This window comes from Pyxicephalus adspersus, chromosome 11 (assembly GCF_032062135.1).
Source record: "Pyxicephalus adspersus chromosome 11, UCB_Pads_2.0, whole genome shotgun sequence".
Lineage (NCBI taxonomy): Eukaryota > Metazoa > Chordata > Amphibia > Anura > Pyxicephalidae > Pyxicephalus > Pyxicephalus adspersus.
Window position 1 is genome coordinate 39,788,173 of NC_092868.1, and position 18,538 is coordinate 39,806,710.

The window sequence follows — 18,538 nt, forward strand, 5'->3', positions numbered from 1 at the left end:
TTGTTGCAGCGTATGAGAGCTTAAAGCACAAATTGAATTAAAATTACAAAACAAATGCCGGCCCACACAGCCTATTCCAGCATCTTCGCTGGTTTTGCTGGCTAACAGAATGATCATTTAGGTATCGTGCAGAGCTATAAAGAGCTAAGAAAAATTTACAGGATGCAATATTAATGTTACGTATGGAAATATTTTCACTTTTTAAATTTTCACTTTCCTTTTTAATAGAAAAAAAAAAAAAAGGACATTACCCTGTTTCCTTGAAAATAACATCTACTCCAAAAATAAGCCCTAGCATGAATTTTCCATATTTTTGAGGATGCTCGAAATATAAGCCCTACCCTGAAAATACACTACAATATATAAATACATGGACAAGAGGTGCTCATTTAAGGAAAGCGCTACTGCTAGACATGAGAAATTGGGGCCAATGGTTCTAAAGGAAATGGAGTCTCAAGAAATTCAAGATGGAATTCAAGGTATGGAGAGAGTTATGATGATGTTCCAGAAAGTGATGACATGATTGTATTTGAATAAATGTTGATTTTTGTTCCTGAATATCACAAGAAATTCATGATGGATTTCATGGTTTAGAGAGTTATGATGATGTTCCACAATGTGATAACATGACTATATTTGATTAAAGATAAAGGTTGATTGTTTTGTTCAAGAATAAATGTTGTTTGTTGTTTTTAAAAAAAAGTAAGACATCCGCTGAAAATAAGCCGTAGTGCATTGTTCGGGGCAAAAATAATATAATAAACGGTCTTATTTTCGGGGAAAAAAGGGTAAAATGGAAGTCAAAAGCAATATGCTAATGATATTTTCACAATGTTCAGCCTCCTTTCATCGCATTTACCTGAACTTGAATTCTGTGAAATCCAATGCAGACAGAATCCACAAAACCTCACAGGGTCTATATACTATATAATAGCATTTCTTTTAAGGCAGATGTTAAAGTTTTGATTAGAAAAAAAGAACAAATAGGGACAGGTGATGTCCCTTCTGCAATAAAACATTTACCTACCTGTTCCTTATCTTTAATACCTTCTTATATACAAAAAACTTGTAAACTTGTAAAAAACGTATTACTTTTGGGCAAAAAAGGTTATTTTATAGCAGATGAGACATTGCTTGTTCCTTTTTGCAGGAAAGGACCTACTTGGTCTAGTTTAGTTCCACTTTAACATCAGGCTTTCTAAGGCTGGACGGTCAATATTTTCAGTTAATTACAATTTATACAGACAGTATTTATATTAGTTTTTAGGCAGAATGACAATCAAAAAATGATCGAGCAAGCATTTTCTTTTGGATTATCGATTGATTACCTATCCTACTGAAATGGTAACCACCTTTTGTGCCACCAAATAGAAAAATAGTTAAACCATTTATAATGATTGAATATTTAACAATCTAGGGAAACAACAAATCGTTTGCAAGGATCAATTACAATCAATTCTAATTAGGATCTTAATATCAAATGAAAATAACATAAGAAAACAGCATAGTGTATGCCTAACATAAATGGCAGGTAGAGCAAATAAATAACTCAAATAAGTGGGTGGACTAGTGCACTAGAAATGTCTAAAAGAGAACCGCCCAGCAGGTATACTATATATAGTACCTGAATGCATTCCAGGCTTCATTTACAATTTTGGTTAGAATGTATCCTTGAAGTTACATTCAGGACCAGGCTATCCTAATGATATGAAATAAATTATCTTCACACTCCCTACTGTGACTAATTACTCCTTAGTAATTTCTTAAGAAGGTGTTGTATGGGCAAGTGATGTCACAGGGACATAACCCACCGCCCTTTCTCAGACAGTGGGAGAAGATTGAAGAGTTGTCATGTTGGCTCCCTTCCTCTTTTAAGGGTCGTTGCTGAATGAAGTTTAGGAGGAGCATGGCTTAAACATCGTACAGGAATGTTTTGAATAGGAGCACTGTGGTATTTGAAGTTTTATTGTGGAGTACAATATGGGGACAGTTATATTCAATGGACACCATTCTTTGTTGAACATAGTATTGCATATATTTTGCTGGTAATTATTGCAGTATATTTTACATTTATGATTGTTTTTTTAACATATATCATCTACTATTTATATAGGTTTATTGGATTGGGTAAGGGAAAGTGCTGGACATAGGATTTATTATATCCAAAAATTATTTTTAATTCCTTAGCTATCTTAGCTAAAGATTGTGACAAGGGTTAGAAATCTCAGTCTCTGGGCACTGCAACATGTCCTGCATTCCTCGTAATGTAAAACAAATTCCCGAATTCAAAAGGGATAATAGGACTCAATTCAAACTGTCCAACTCAAGTGTGAGGACCCGGAGATTCAAGTGATAAGATCTCACCAATGGAAACTATTGAAAGCTCCTAAGTAATTATTCTCACTAGCATTCACCAATGTTTAAAGTATCAGCACAATGACCCCTTACATACATCATGATTTTGGTAGGTGAAAATATCCTTCACGATCTTAGCCTTGACTAAATATCAGCTTTGTCAGCTCTGACTTGCTATGTTGTTTCAATATTGGGGAAGCAATTTTTTTTAGGAACTCAGCAGTGTATCTGGTCCTTGTTGATTCTGCTTTTTTTCTGACATACACAAGAATTTCTGTAATTTAGGTCTTGCTCTCCAGATCTCAGGTATGACTGCTCATCTATTTCTTATACTCCTTTCTGAGTAGTGAGGCTTGCAGCAGACAAGCTGATGCTCGCCTTCTCCAAAGAATGAGCTTATTTAGTGATCCCCTCCCAGCTCGAGATTATATATGTGAGATTGGGGTGTGTCATCCATGGAAGATGACCCCAAGGCACCAACAACTACACAGCCTGCCTGAGACATTTACATACAGTATGTAAGTAATGACAAACCGTTTGTGTTCTCTATGTTAAGAAGCTGTTTCAATCAAAGAATTTTTTTGGAATGACAGTCATTTTTAAAGTTCCTCATGGAGAGAGGTCATTCTTCAACTTCCTAATCCTGTAGGCATGTTTAAAAAACAAAAAAAAACAAAATAAAACGAAAAACAGAAACGTGAAGTCATAAATCTATATATCCACTATACCTCTGCAAGAAGATCCAGATGCATTTACAAAGCTTTAGGACTGGTCTTTCTTGACAATCTTACTGTCTAGTGTTTTTGTATCGGCCTGAAATTCAGCTTTATATATGTACATTATATTAAACTTAAGTTTTTTTTTTTTTATACAGACAGCCACATCGTTATGGTCTACCTGACCCTTATACGGAAGATTATAACCTACCAACTCCTTGCTCAAGTAGTGCTGTGTTGCCCCGGCATTGTTTTGTGAACCACTAAAGCAGCTGTTCTGGATTAGGTCAGCATGTGGTGCCAATGTTGAGAGCACATCTTTGCCTTTTCCTCCACACAGTTGGGAATCTTTCAGATTTACAGAGCTAGTAAACCCGCTGTGCCCCGCAAAGAGTTCATGTTTCACAGCTTGTGAGGAAAAGGAATACAATACACAGCGGATGTCATCTTTGTAACATCTGGTAACCTTTGAGATCCAATAACTCTCACCCATGAAGCAATAGACTCTACTCCAAATTACTGAATTACATTTTACCAGTCATCTTATAAATAGATCTATGGTGATACTGTTTGAGTTAAGCTGATGTTAAGGCACATCTTATTAACTCTGCTATAAATCTTGTACTAAGGTACCCAGAATCATGAGGTGAAAGAAGTCAGAGCTCAAATCGAATGATCAGGCAAGTGGTTATTGCAGAGGGGGACAGGCGATGTTTCTTCTACAATAACACATCTTACCTGCCTGATCACGCCAGTAAAAGTAAAAAAGCTGAGCTGCGCATGCCCAGCGTCAGCTATGATTGCCAGGGAAACTTAGCTTTCCTTGTGTAGAACTCGGATAGGCGAGTCAAGCAGCTATAGTTCCACTTTAAGTGTCGACAAACACTCACATAAGGAAAGAGCTGTCAGAAGGAACCAGCTATCAGAGAGCTGGTCCTATATTGTTTGGCCCAAAAAAAACTAACTTTGGTACACTCTTTTGGAACAGTGGTTCCTGGGCACCTTCCAAGAGTATGCTTTATATAGTGAAATAATAATGGAGCATGCATCTAAATTGCACTAATCATCTAAACATAATTCTCAAGTGTGTTTGTTTTTTTTCACTGGACCCCTTAAAGTTTTGTGATCTTTTTTTAGCAATGGGTCTTAGGAACAATGGGCAAAGCTTTGGTCAAATATAGACATACCTGAATATGGTTGAAGTTTGTCAGAGGCAGATATAAGAGAGTTTAGTACTATTTATTAAAATGTCAAACGTGGTTATCAGAGAAATCAATTTTGTGAACAGATTTAGTTTTGATAGTAGTTTTGATTGGGGTTTATTCAAAGAGATTTACATTTGTGAAGAACTTCTACAAAATAGGCTTTTCCATTTTATAAGTTCATTTCTAAAAGGTAATACTTGTTGTTCACAATAGTCAACATGACTGCTTTGAGAATTTGCCTTTCTAAATTTGGTCCTTACTTTGGTTTTAACTTCACCAATACAAAGTTGTGTAACTAACAAGCGTTTGTGGTTTTATGTAGTCTCGTCTGGACTCCTTGGAGCTGGCGTCAGAGGATGACATGCACAAATGAGCAAAATAAAAAAAATATATACAGATAGGGCTCTTGCCAATAGAAACACAAGAGACTTGAATCGGTTTATATTCACAAAACATTCTTTTATAATGTCAAACAAGAAAAGAATCTGAAACAGAGAAGAGCAATATGCCAGCTGTATTAAGGTTTTCACACAGCTGTTATCTATACCCCCCTTTTTAGCATATAGATAGCAGTCAGGATTATCCACAGAGTAAAGCTGCGTACACACCTGCAATTTTTCTCGTTGGAAAGGATCTTTCACGATCCTTTCCAACGAGAAAAGACTGCGCGATGCATGAACGATGCTGTACATACAGCACCGTTCATGCTCTATGGAGAGGGGAGGGGGAGAACGACGGAGCGGCACCCTGCTGCGCGCTCTCCCCTTCCCTTTCATTAGGATCGGTCGTCGTCCATCGTCCATGGATCCGCCAGGACGGTCGTCGGACGATGGACGACGACCGACTGTACACACGGCAGATTTTCGCCCGATAATTGGCCGATACCGATTTTCGGGCGAGAAAAATTTGCCGTGTGTACGCAGCTTAAGAATACAGAGGAGGGAATGAGAGATTAACAATTTTGTATTGTGGGACCTAAGCCTACATACACACGTCAGATGATTCTCGTCCAATAATCTCCTCAGGGCTAGTATCGGATGAGAATCTGGCGTGTGTACTGCTTGTCTGAAGCCGTTAATGGATCCGTCCTGGCGGATTATTGAATGTGTGTACGCAGCCTTACAGGTAAAAGGCACAGGTCAGTAAATGCAGATTTCAAATACAATAGATTAATTTGCTTTTAGTTTTTCAAAGAAATTCAGTGGCAAGCCAGAGAACTATATTTTGCACATAAATATTCAGCCCAAACAGCCGGTTTGCTCACCAAAACAGTGACAACATACATTAGCAAGAGCGTGGCCATCCACACCAGAATTATTTCAATCTGTTGTATAAGAATATTTAATATAATGCATGACTCCATAGCCTTTTTGTTATATACATTAGGTGGAGGTCAGAATTTAGTACTCTGCCAGGTGTTTCCTGTTTCCCAAGAATGGAAGAATTCAGTCTCACAAGGCTGTCTATTCCAGCTTTTCATCTGCTTACATTACAGTCAAGCTATCACTGGAACAAGAAGAAGCTCAGGTGTCAACCAAGCAGGACCTGATAAAAACTCAGGTTGGTGGGAAAACTGACCACAGGGGTCACAGAGTGAAGTAAAGGGCTGGAAGTAGATCAAACATTCCCTTTTCAAAGCAAAGCTAAAAAAAACCAACCAAATGTTTAGGATTGAGGTACAGGTCACATTTCAAAAGATCTAATCAACTGATATAGTTCAGCTTCAATAATACATGGATATTAGAAATAAAAAAGTCTTCAGAATCTGATCAATAGTGTATTTTGAACACAGAGATGCAAACTGCATATAGGTAAAACTTTTATTGGGTACAACTTTTAGCTATAATTTCCCAACAATTTTCAGTACATGTTTTTTATTCTTTTCTGTGTCCTCTCCTCTGTCATTTCATTCAACCGATCACACAAGCTGGCTTGGCCACACCACATGCTCATGCATGCTGGAGCACAGGCACACCACAGAAACCAATAGAATGTCAAAATCAAAGCTTTGTTATTTAAAATTGGGAAATGTTAGAATTAGCTGGCTTAAAAAATATCTTACCGAGACCTGAGTTTCCAAAAGATGAAAATTGCTGGCCTTCCATTTTTCTAGTATGTTGAGTAGATGCTGCAATCTCTATGGTACTTCAAGTAGGAGATCAGTCACATTCTCAGCATTCTCTAATTGACTACTATTGGGGGATGACCACTTTCGTTCAGACTCCTATTTTCATCCTGGTGGTCCGTACCAATAAATATATAGCTGGGTACCCCATAGTAGCCCGCAGGGAAGGCTTGAAATAGCAGGAGCCTATATACAACCCTTGGTGCATAAAGCAATAAATCTACGTAAAATCACCCATTTTTTGATAGAATATCCTGTATCACTGTCTGTATCTGACTGTCAATTTAAAAAAAAACAGTGCTGCATATGTTGGCGCTATGTAAATACTGTATTATTATAATATTATTTTCTTGTTTTTTTACTGGACCAGAAATGCTTTAGAAAATTGTGCCAATACATAAACACAATCATATATGAGGGTTGCTTTTCCACATGTATCTCCCTAATGGTAAGTCATGGCATGTTTGCCAGTATTCTCATCGAACACGATGCTGGCAAATAGGATACCCCCCTCCGGAAAAAAAAAAAGCAGGCGGGTGTAGTCCTGACAATCCCCGAGACCTGAAATCCTGCCCACAAACTAGGTCAAGATAAGAGTATGGAAAAGGTCATGTAACATAATTCAATTAAGTGATCTTTTTGCACTTGCAATAGTAGCAGTTCCTTCTAAATTACTCTCATTACTTATTGAGTACAAAAGTTTATCTTTCATTTAATTGATCTTCCTTTAACAATTCATTTGTATTACATACCTTTATTGTCAGTAGGGTGCAAATCCGTAAAGGAAAAGTCACTTTATGGACTGTTGCAGCTACAGACCTATTAAAATGTAGCGCAACTCAGAATGTAATTTAATCTGAGTGACAGACACAACAGCCCTCAGGAAAACTGACAAACTCAACAAGTGTTGCTAGCTGTAACAATACATGTTTACATAACAAGTGGAAATTACATGGCTAGAATAGTGATAAATAAAATATTAGGTTATATATTTGTTCAAATAACAAATACACAAAGCTCTGATGAGGCAGTACCTCATATTTTATTTACAACTATGGCTCTCGTTGTTTGCCAAAATTCTCCCTAGTCTGCAATAATGAACAAAATGTAGGTTACTTATTTAGTAAATACCACTCTAATGGGTTATGCTTAAAGTTCTATTATAGCTATTTGTGGCAAATTAGGGTACAGGAACTTCTTCTTTGTTGGCATATAAAGTAAAGCATGATTCCTGTACCGTGGCATTCAACTATGTGCAGACTTTAAAAAGAAGCAGTAAGCCAATTACAGGAGCAAGGGGGTAAAGTTTTTGGGAAATCCTCTCTACTAACAGGGATACTCCTGTCCTGAAACAAATACATTTGGCAGTTAAACATCCTAAAGCAGAAAACATCATGCATAATATACAATGCAATGCCACCTGTAGAAAAAAAACACAATTTTATCTATTTTACAGAACAGTTATTACTCATGGCAGTCTTTATGAATAGTAAGGTCATATCAAGTTCAGGGGAAGAGCAGTACAATTTAGGATACAAAGGTATTCAGCTGCTTACAGACAGTTTATCTGTCCAGATGAATCTTCCCGATTCCTTTACATGGGAAAAAGAAGTTTATCTCCTGCTCTCCATACACCAAGTTTCACATCAATATTTCTTAAAGATCAGAAAAGACGCTTAGATTTCAGTAGGCTTTCAAGGGTTTACAGTACCTGCTTCTTGTTGATAATACATTACATGTAGTCCCTATCTCGTATGTTACCCGGGGACTACCTGTAGTAGGTAGGTGGGCTGCCAGGTCTGTCCTCCCTTGCAAAATATGGAGATTGAAGCAGTTGTTGCAAAGTTGTGATCCAATGAGGGCCTGTTTTAAAGTAATTTTACTGCTTGTTCATAATATGTAAGTATTTTTTTGTACAGAGTCTAGGCAAAGGCGCACATTAGAAACCTACTCCAGCCAAAACATGATTTTTAAAAAAACGTTTTGGACAATGTGTAAAGTGGCTGCAATTTTTAAAAATTTTTTGCATATTGAGGATTCTGCCTCCTCCCTTATATATCTCAATGACACCTTGACCAGATATGAGATGGGCGACATAAAAAAAAAAAAAAAAAAACGTTACAGAGGTTCTAAACCTGCTAAATATTTTTATAAGCAAATAAATAATTAATATTTGCCTAATGTTCATCTTTAGAGCCTTGTTTAGATTTTTCTGAATTTCTAAAAGGCAGCATGCATATTTAGCCCCGGTCTCCAAGATTCACAGACCCCTAAGTATTGTGCACAGTCCCTTACCTTTTCATACAGGTCAGCTTTCCCACACTTATGCTGTAGTCAATTAGGTAAAATGACTGGCTGCTTTTGTGCAGATGTGTTTGGCATGGAAAATTACTGCATAATTTAGTTTTTTAGCTCACTGCTTTTCTTCTCTAAATAATAGGCTACATTTATGAAGTATCACTGTGCCCCGTCTGCGACCTGTACAGCACACCATCGCTGTCTGATTGATCCTATATGTCTTTCTAAACGTCTCGTGTCACAAAATAATTATGTAATTTGTTCCAAAAACACACTTTAAGAAAACATTTTCTTAACCAGCAATGTGTTTGTGTTATGTGTAATTAGAATGTGAGTGGCAATTTATGTCTCCTGATGAAAAATGGTCTCTCAGCAGCTGTGGTTTAAATATATATGTTAAAACTATCTGGTAAAAACTGGGACAGGGAACTTATTAATGTTTATAAGATTTAACTATGTGAGACTTCAATTATTTTCTAATTTCTTAAAGTAGTTCCTTGTGTGTGGAGATTGGAGTTTGTGGCCCATTGTTGCTGCTCCCATTCCCTGACTTGGGGGGTGTGTATATGTGGCATAGACAGTTTGTTCCCCTTTCTCCGCCAAATAAAATAAAAAAAATAGGAACCTACTAGCAGATTTTTAGGAATCCTTGTCATCACTCTCAAATTAACTTAAGAAGCAGATTTAAACTGACAAAACAAAAAATATTAGTTCAAAACCACAAGACAATTAGCAATTTCCTGTTTTAAAAAAAATATTCTAAAAAGGAAAACTCTGCCATTTTACCCCATCTATATACAAATCTGAATTTTTTTCGTCCTTGATGACCAACAGATGTCTGAAATAAAGTGTACATATTTGTTAAGTATGTTTGTTGTAGAAGGTTCTGGACAGCTTACATCTTGTCTCGAGAAGCAGATTAACATTCCACTGACCGAAAGGAGGACATTGAGGCAGGAAAGGCATGTGACGGGACATGAGAATTATCATTTCAAACAGTGATTGGGAACTTAACCGTAAATTTTAAATATAGAGCAACATAACAAAAATAAGCTTTATATTTAGTGTCTAAAACTCACCTGGCCATCTGTAAGTAATAGCAGAGGTAAGTATGGATTTCAGTTAGTTCACTATATGCTAAAATGTTTATATAAAAAAAGATACTAGATTTTTTTGTACAATCCTACAGTTTTAGGGAAAGTTTTTAAAAGAAAAGACCTAATTGTATGTTTGTTGGCACAAAACTCTCCCACACATACCAATGCAAGCACAAAGAAGGATAGCGCTATTTTTTTTTTTTTTTTTTTTAAACAAATGCTGCAGCAGTGTTTTACATATAATGTTTTTAATGAATGCAACACATGTTTTCTCTATGGAAAACATTAATTGATGTATGGCCAGCTTTAGTCTAGCAATGGTTGTTCAGAATTTGGGTTTACACTCCATTTTATGGTGGCCTAAACAACTGCAGGATGTTACCTCAAAAATGCTACCCTTTTAAGCTTTTAGGATGAGTAATACAACCAGTAGGCAATAATTAATTATTCTATGTAATAAACACTGCTGTTACTAGTTAGCAGTAATCCTAACAAGTAGCAAGTGTTATGTCACTGTGATGGAGAACAGAAGCATGTTTTCTGACACAGAACAGAATAGGAAACATGTGTCCCACTGCTGATCTGGAAGGAAAGAGGGTGATGGAGTACAGGGCTGATAAACATTAGGGGAAAGTGGATTCCATATCCAGGTTTGGTTTGACAGTAGACAACAGAGGCTAACAAGGAGGTGTCAATAGGATTTCACAAGAAGCGCTCTTCTAGCAGTGTGCTAACAATTCACATGTGCTGTGTACTTTTCTCACTGGTGGGGCAAAAGTCTTGCTACTGATCCTATTCTACTGTCATTTATCCCACTCCATAGGTGCAAGACAGGGCATATGCTGACCAGGCTAAACGATGGGGGTATTATATGCCGCTTCATAGTTATAGTTCACAACTTCTAGCATTTCAAGCAGGAAACACTTCAATGTTTGGGTTTATCTCTAGTGTGTAAGAAAATACCTGTTGGTTTATTCTCACTTTCTGATGATAATATTTTAAATGGACAGAAAATGGCAGGAATTCTCCAAACAGCAACAAATACAGAAATAATTTTTTTAGTAGAGCACCTGTCAGATTTTTGTTTCCGTCTGTGTTCTGGCTGCTGATCTTCCGTCATTTCCTACCCAGTAAAAATCCTGCATTATAGGACAGAAAGCGAGGATAAACCTCTCTAATGAAGCCAGGTTCTAAGAAACCTTAAATAAAAAAATAAAAAAAACTGAGGTAGCCAGTTAATGCATCTGCCTCTCTCCTAGGCCTTGCAGCTAAATCAACCTGTTTATTTTACAGATTTCCTGCTGGTAATTCTATGTGAGGAGACCAAGGTTCATAGTCCTCTTTTGAAAAACATGACCTATAAAATAATAACACTAGCCGATGGCTAAACAGAGTATTCATATTAATGTAACCTACTGGATAAAAGAACCTTGAAAAAATACAAAACTATTTACAAAAGCATCTCAATGGGTTTTCCCAAACAAATTCCTATGAAAACACAGCTTCCTACACAGCTGTATTTTATAATAACACAGCTGTAATGCTAAAAAGTGCTATGGGTTAAATTCATTCACATATTTAGTCATAATCTGGGATTGTATAAGAATTTTACACAGAGACAAAACAGAAATACAGTCCAAAGATGTGTTTCCCTGGTGATTTCATTGCATCAGAGCATTTATGTATTAATACATATGTGTATACATAATCATCACATTAGCACCTGTTCACAAACATATTATGACATAATGATTTTAGAGAATAAGGCCACTTAAAAACACAAACTAAAATAACCCATCTACCACAAAAGCATACTTATAGAGATCCCTTGGATATTGTTCCACTGTTTCTTTACATCCAGCACCACAAGTCTTTACCGTCCTGGTCAGTGCTCGTGCATTAAAACCCTGTGAACTTATGTGCAAACATCTTCGGGCCTCAGGACTCACTAAAAAAAAAAAGTCCAATGGGACGCATTTCACAGGTACGGCCATGAAACAGCCAAGAAACACGAGTAAGCGCTCTTTGTTTCTAAAGTGCATGTATCCCAAAATAAAATGACCCTGTTGACAAGCCATAGATTTCATCAACAATCTTCCTGTAAGATTTTATGTGTATTTAACATAATTTTGGAATGCTATTCACCTGTAAATGCTTCCCTGTATAGACATCAAAATCCCTGAGACTGCTGCTGTGTGACACCATCTTGAAAGTAATATCAGTAGCCCCAGCCAGCAGATTTATCACTTGTCATTTAAGTGATACCCTTTAGTAATCCCCCTCATTCCTTTATTTCATTTTCAGGAGAATCAAGTGCTGACAATCAGTCAGAAAAAGAAAAGACTGTTTGGCATACTGGAAAATCTTACTGGATAGTCACTTATGAAAAGGACAACCATGTTGTAGCCACTGTCATCTTTTTCTAAAGCAAACATTTAAATTTAAAAAAACGAGTCTGCAGAGCCGGCTTATCACTGGCTGTTCAGAAGACATGAACAGAATGTCATCTGAAATGCAGGAACCCATTTATTTAACATCCCACTGATTTCCACTGACTAGATCGTGTCCTTTTCACTCCGTCAATTTGTCACACAATTTGCTTCTCTTGGGGAAGCTGCCTATTGCATGTTGTGTAATGAACCAATCCAGGTCTTAGGCTTGTTATAAATACTAGACAATGCTCAATAGAAAGATCTTTCTTTGCTATTAAAAAATCATTGTTGATCTTTCCTACCAAATGACACATGAATTCATAAAATACACCTGACACATTGCCACATACTGAGATAATTGTTCCTAATAGAAAACATGTACGCAAGTTGTGATTGATGGGATGATCATCTTATGTTAGAAAAAGGGAAATTCCTCCAGTGTAGATGACATTTCAGTCCTGCAGACTGTATTTTTATGGCAGCTTTTGCTTTATTCCGTCCATATTTCCTAAATCTAATACATAAAAAGATAATTTTGAATAATGTAAAATACAAAAAGAAACGAAATGACCTTGTTTGATCAACTGAACATTTTATTTGATCAAATCTATGACCATGTATTGCTATATCCATGTGCAGTCGAAAAAAGGTCATTACCAGTGAGGTTTCCACAATCTTTCATAATTTCCTTTCACATATGTATAAATGGCTTCTTGGATGTTGGGGTCATCTCACATTGTCTATTGCTCCATCATAAATAGAGTTTTATTTGCCTTTAATGTCTGTCAATCTATACCCTGCAGCAGTGTAGGACCTTTTTACCATGAGGGAACTCTTGAAATAACTTTCAGGTCTTTAGGGAACCCCTGCTATAATTACTATATCCTCAGAACATAGTATAATAGTCTAGTGGTCAGTAGGAAGAAAGCCTCTCTCTTCTTACAGGTCAGTAAGAAGAATGTCACCCTTACAGATAGCCACAAAAATCATTGATATTAAACTGACCTGAGAGTCACCAGTGTTCTCCCCAGACCCTTTTAGTCGGGCGCACCACTCAGCACTTTTCAGTAACCAGCCGGCTGTTTTTTGCTGGTTACTGATGAATTGGGTCACAATACAGGGGCTGCCACCCGCCTACAATTTCTTACCACCCCGCTTTAAAAGATTTCGGGGTTAAACACTGGTCACAAACTGGTCAATGCTCAAGGAACCCCTAGCAACTTCCGTAGCAACCTGAATTGAGAAACACTGGCCCATAGTCTCTCTCTGCAGTTGATATTTTCCCCATTTCGGTCTTACAAAGTCTTGTTCTGCACAGTATCTCTGTGTGATGGAGACCATCTTGGTTGCAGAAGCATTTGGTTCCTAAAGTCAGAGATGCCCCCAGATGACATGTGATCCAATGACTAGTGGGGGAATAATCAAGAAACACTAGGAGAGGTAAAAAAAACTCTGTTCCATAGACTTAGTGAAGCAGAATCCTGATATGAATGTCCTGCAGGTTTAACTTTTCTTTTAGCAAAGAGATAATGGAGGTGCACGGTAGCGACATCTCTAAATCTCACTTCAAATGTTGTGAGATAAGCAGTCGGAGCATAGAGGCGTCCATGTGCAGTCACCACTCAGGAAATGCACCGCTATATTACCGAGGTATTTAACACAAAAAGGAACATTTTTATTTTGCTGGTTAAGCATGATTAGCATTTCTAGATGATCGCTAAGGAATCAGAAATTTCGATTTTGTGTTTGGGTCCTCTTTGTTATTACTGTACCAACAAAATACGGGAATCAAATGCTTGTTAACAAAATGAGGTTTGTGTCTGGTAGCCAATGTTTTTCTTAGGAGCCCTGGCTAACCTCGGTATTACCCCTTGTAATGAGGGCTTCACACTGGTCCTCCCTGCCCTTGCCCTCCTCCAGAGCACGCAGATACAATGTTTGTTGTTAGGTTGTAACTTGATCAAAGTGAAAGCTGACACACTCACCCATATGATAAAGATCATAAAAGGTTAGTACAACAAACCTTTCATCACACTCTTTCCAGAATGGGACTGGATGTTATCCATTACATCTGTTTACCATTCTGTTGCAAGGCCTGATAACATTAATTCATTAACTAATAAACCAAGTATAGCTCAGGGAAAAGTATAAATCATTTTTCAGCTAAATAATTTTTTAGCTAAAATAAAACTCCAAAAACTCCTGTAGAATTCATATCCATATGTTTACGGCAGAACACTTGTATATCCTGTATTCAAACCTAAAATAGTCTGTTAATATACAACTGTGCTTGTATTTAGTCTGCAATTTGACTGCAATTGAAAAATGACATTGTATCTTTTTTGTTTGAAAAGTTAAATAGAATTGAGACACTCATGCTAGTGGTCTAAAGTTCGTAGGGAGGGCAAAATCCAAATAATGAAAACACAACAGAAAATCCCACCATTCCAAACTACCCAAATCTCAAACTGCTGGCATTAAAGGGCTTATTTATAAAGAAGCAGCATGGCCTTTCCTAGATCACACTGTTCCTTTTTAGGAGATAATAAAACTTCCATTGTATTAAAACATAGAATTGTCCTTTGTAAATGTGTTTTCTGCTTCCCTTGCTTCAGGATAAGAAAACAACCTTGTTGTTTTTATTGAATAAAAATATGTTTGAAGAATACAGAATAAAAAAAGGTAATTGACAAGTTATGTGGCTGGACATTTCAGTGTTATACACTCTGAGGGGAACAGCAGAATCCACATTTTATGAATTACAATTTAGAACAAAGAACATTTAGAATAAATAGAGGTATAATATAAAATTGGCCTCTGAATGTAGCTCACTGAATGCTGAACTTAAAAACAGAGGGTAACCACAGTTCCAAGATACCCAAATATGGAAAAACAGAATTAAAATGTGTAAAAATGACTTGATTTTTTCCTATAAAAATATTTCCATAATGCCATTTTGATGCCTTGGTGCAATGAACATAAAAACAAAAAGCACCAAATCAGAGATCAGGTTTTAGCAGTGTACAGAGTAATAATAATGGCCATTTTTTATGCAAACTACAGTTGGAACCTTTGACAACCATTTAGAAATTTAATGTCACTGGTTTGAATGTGAATACAGACATTAGTAAGGCAACATGTAGTGTGTTTTTAATGTTAAATTCCATTGGTTGAGTATGGATTACTGCATGCGGATTGTCATTATTGCACTTTGCATTGCCTTGTTAAAAAAACCAAATACTGGAGACCCAGGACTGGGTCAAGCACAGTGGGCCTGATTTAATAAAGCTCCACAAGGCAGGAGAGAATACACTTCCAAGAGAGAAGCTGGGTAAACCAGCAAATCCTGGACCACATCCTTTTCAGATTTGCTGGATCACTCAGGTTCACTGTTGAAAGTGTATCCTCTCCAGCATTGGAGAGCTTTAATAAATCACGCACAGTTCATTTTAAAACAACAACCCTTTCTTAGTGTGCACAGCTTTCCAAACAAGCCAGCATGTCTGACCGTCCTTTTAAGAGACGTTGGGATATAAATGTTTCAGCAGAGGAAAATGTTCATGATTTGTCACCTAGCCTGTTCTCTCCTAATTCACCAGTTATTACCCTCATTTGTAAAAGTTAAAATAAAATTCAGTCTAATAATGTCACTCCCCTGGAGGCAGGAAAAATCAATAAGAATAGTGTCAGGATTCTTAGGAATAGATGGCCATTGTTAGACTTAATGTTATTACTGATAGTAGCTGACATGTATCTTGGTCATTGCTACAGATCTGGTACAAGCAAACTACCCACAACTCTTCCAGAGGAAAACTTTTGTTTAGGTGTCAGAATCTTTTATATTTGTTTCTTTTTGTTTGAGTTTAAGTAAACAATATTTGTGTTAACAATAGACCAGCCTATCATAATAGGTATGTGAGTAACCCAGGATATGAGAAATGAAGCAAGAATGTGCTAGAGAAAGGAAAAAAAATCTTATCACAATTCTAGGAATTTCAAAAGTCAGGACAACCTTCTGATGTTGGGGCCTTCATTTGGATGGAATGGTAATGTGCACCTTGGAACACTCATCCCTCCAGCTACATATTGCAGTTACAATAATCCTACGTTTACAAGATACAGCAAACCTCATTCATTCACATTAGATCTCGCCAAAACTGACCCTCTATCTTTCCAGTCAATAAACTCTGTCTACCCCTTGGGGAAATTATTAATATACAGAATTTATATAGCGCTATCATAGTCATGTCACTAGCTGGGGCTCACAATCTAATGTCCCTACCTCAATTTTATGCAATTAATACCAAGGTCAAATTTGGGGAGAAGCCAACTAACCTAACTGCATGTTTTTGGAATGTGGGAGCAAACCCATACAAACACGGGGAGAACCTGCAAACTCAATGGTGCCAATAGTGTCCTGGCCGAGATTCGAACCTGGGACCTAACGCTGCAAAGGCCCAAGTACTAACCACTGAGGCACTGTGCTGCCCGTTAGTGGAAATTAGACATTATTTTGTATTTCTGAAAAGCATACATACTTCTGATGACAGACCAGGCTTCTTAGGAAGCTCAATGTTGCAATTAATGGTATGTAAGGGTAATAGTTTATAGTGACCAGTACAGGACACTAAATCCAAGTAAAAAGTAGCTGTGGTAATATGGCCCCATTTGCAAATTCATCCCTCACTGGTAAAAAGTGCTGAACATTGCAAATTGCCTGGATAGCAAATTAGTTAATTTCAAACTCCCTTTCAAATAGTTTAAAAAAAAATCTAATATTTTTGTTCAATAAATTTTATTGCAAGGGCAGGTAGGGTGCCTACCAACCAAGAGTGTAGCTGGATGTACTGTTCTGTCCTTGGTCCAAAGTAGTATGTGTACTTTGTGCTAACTACAGGTCCTGGAGTTAACTTAGTAAGCGGCCAAGAAACAAGTAAATAAATGCTAGTCCCAGATCCAATGTTTTTTTTTTCTCTATTCATGGTGACCTGGTCCCACTATTTGTCACACCGTGGATTAAGGTGTATGTTGGTGTTTAAAAAATTATATAAAATAAAAAAAATATTTACAAGTGACATATATGGCTGGATGCATATTAGGTCAGTTTTATTTGGATGTTCTAGCTTTAAAAAGTTGAAGGAAATTTACAAAACTGTTCTTGTTCTCCGAATATTCATATGAGATAAAAATAGATATTTTTCTACCAACAAAAAGCCTTTGTACAGAAAAAAGTCACAAATTTAGATGAACATAGTGCAAAAATGTGTTTAAAAAACCTTTGCACATATTCATTCATTACAGAAATGTTAACCTGTTTGGTCCTGAAAGTGATTTAAAAAAGGGACAGAAGACGAATGTAGAATCAACTGAATATTGACGTAATGTAACAGATCAGTTTTAAATGTATGCTCTTAGATTGTGAGCTCTTCGGGGCAGGGTCTTTCCTCCTGTGTCACTGTGTCTATCATTTGCAACCCTTGCCTAATGTATATCACTGCATAATATGTTGGCACTATATAAATACTGTTTAATAATAATAAAAATATGTCATTAAACACTGGCATATGACTGCATGATATCATTTACTAATCTTAATACACATTTCAGGACAGATAGCTTAGAAGACCCATAAACATTTGCTATAACCTTAGTAACCAAAACACTAACAAGCACACTGTGTATCCAAATCAGGATTCAGAAATTTGGTGCTGAAGCTAAACAACAGAGGGCCTGTTTTTTTAAAGCTCTCCAAGGCTGGAGAGGATACTCTTTCATCCGTGAACCTAGGTGATCCAGCAAACCTGGAATGGATTACTTAATGTCATTTGCTATTCGTTCACAAATGTTTTCAATCCTGGACCAGATCCAGTCCAGATATTTTGGATCACCCAGGTTCACTGATTTAGGTGTATCCTCTCCAGTCTTGGAAAGCTTTAATAACACTGCAGCTCTGTAGCCTTACAGTTTATCCACTTTTCACAAAGTGCTTTTATCCACCCCAGCTGTGTTAATATATGGATTTCAAAATTATAATATGGATGGAGATATTTAGGGGATGCATAGTCTGGATCATTCAGATTAACAAAGTGTTCCAGGAGATTTCACGCACTCTACCCCCACATTTCCCATGAACGTATCATTACAAATCAAGCTGTGCACACCACGTACCACACAGCCCCTGTGGCTCCTCAAATACTTCTTTTACTATTAGCTTACTAGCCTGTAGGTGTAGAAGTATGTGAGCACAGTGACAGAGGAGGATTATCTGTTTTTTCAGCTGAATAAAACACTAGGAGATGCTTTGTAAAGG

The 18,538-nt window shown here is 37.0% G+C and overlaps 1 protein-coding gene across 1 annotated transcript in view; it reads right to left on the reverse strand.

The window, feature by feature from the left end:
• The window catches only part of AGRN (agrin), a 303,487-nt gene that overhangs the window by 280,927 nt on the left and 4,022 nt on the right, over positions 1-18,538 (reverse strand). The window lies entirely within an intron of this gene.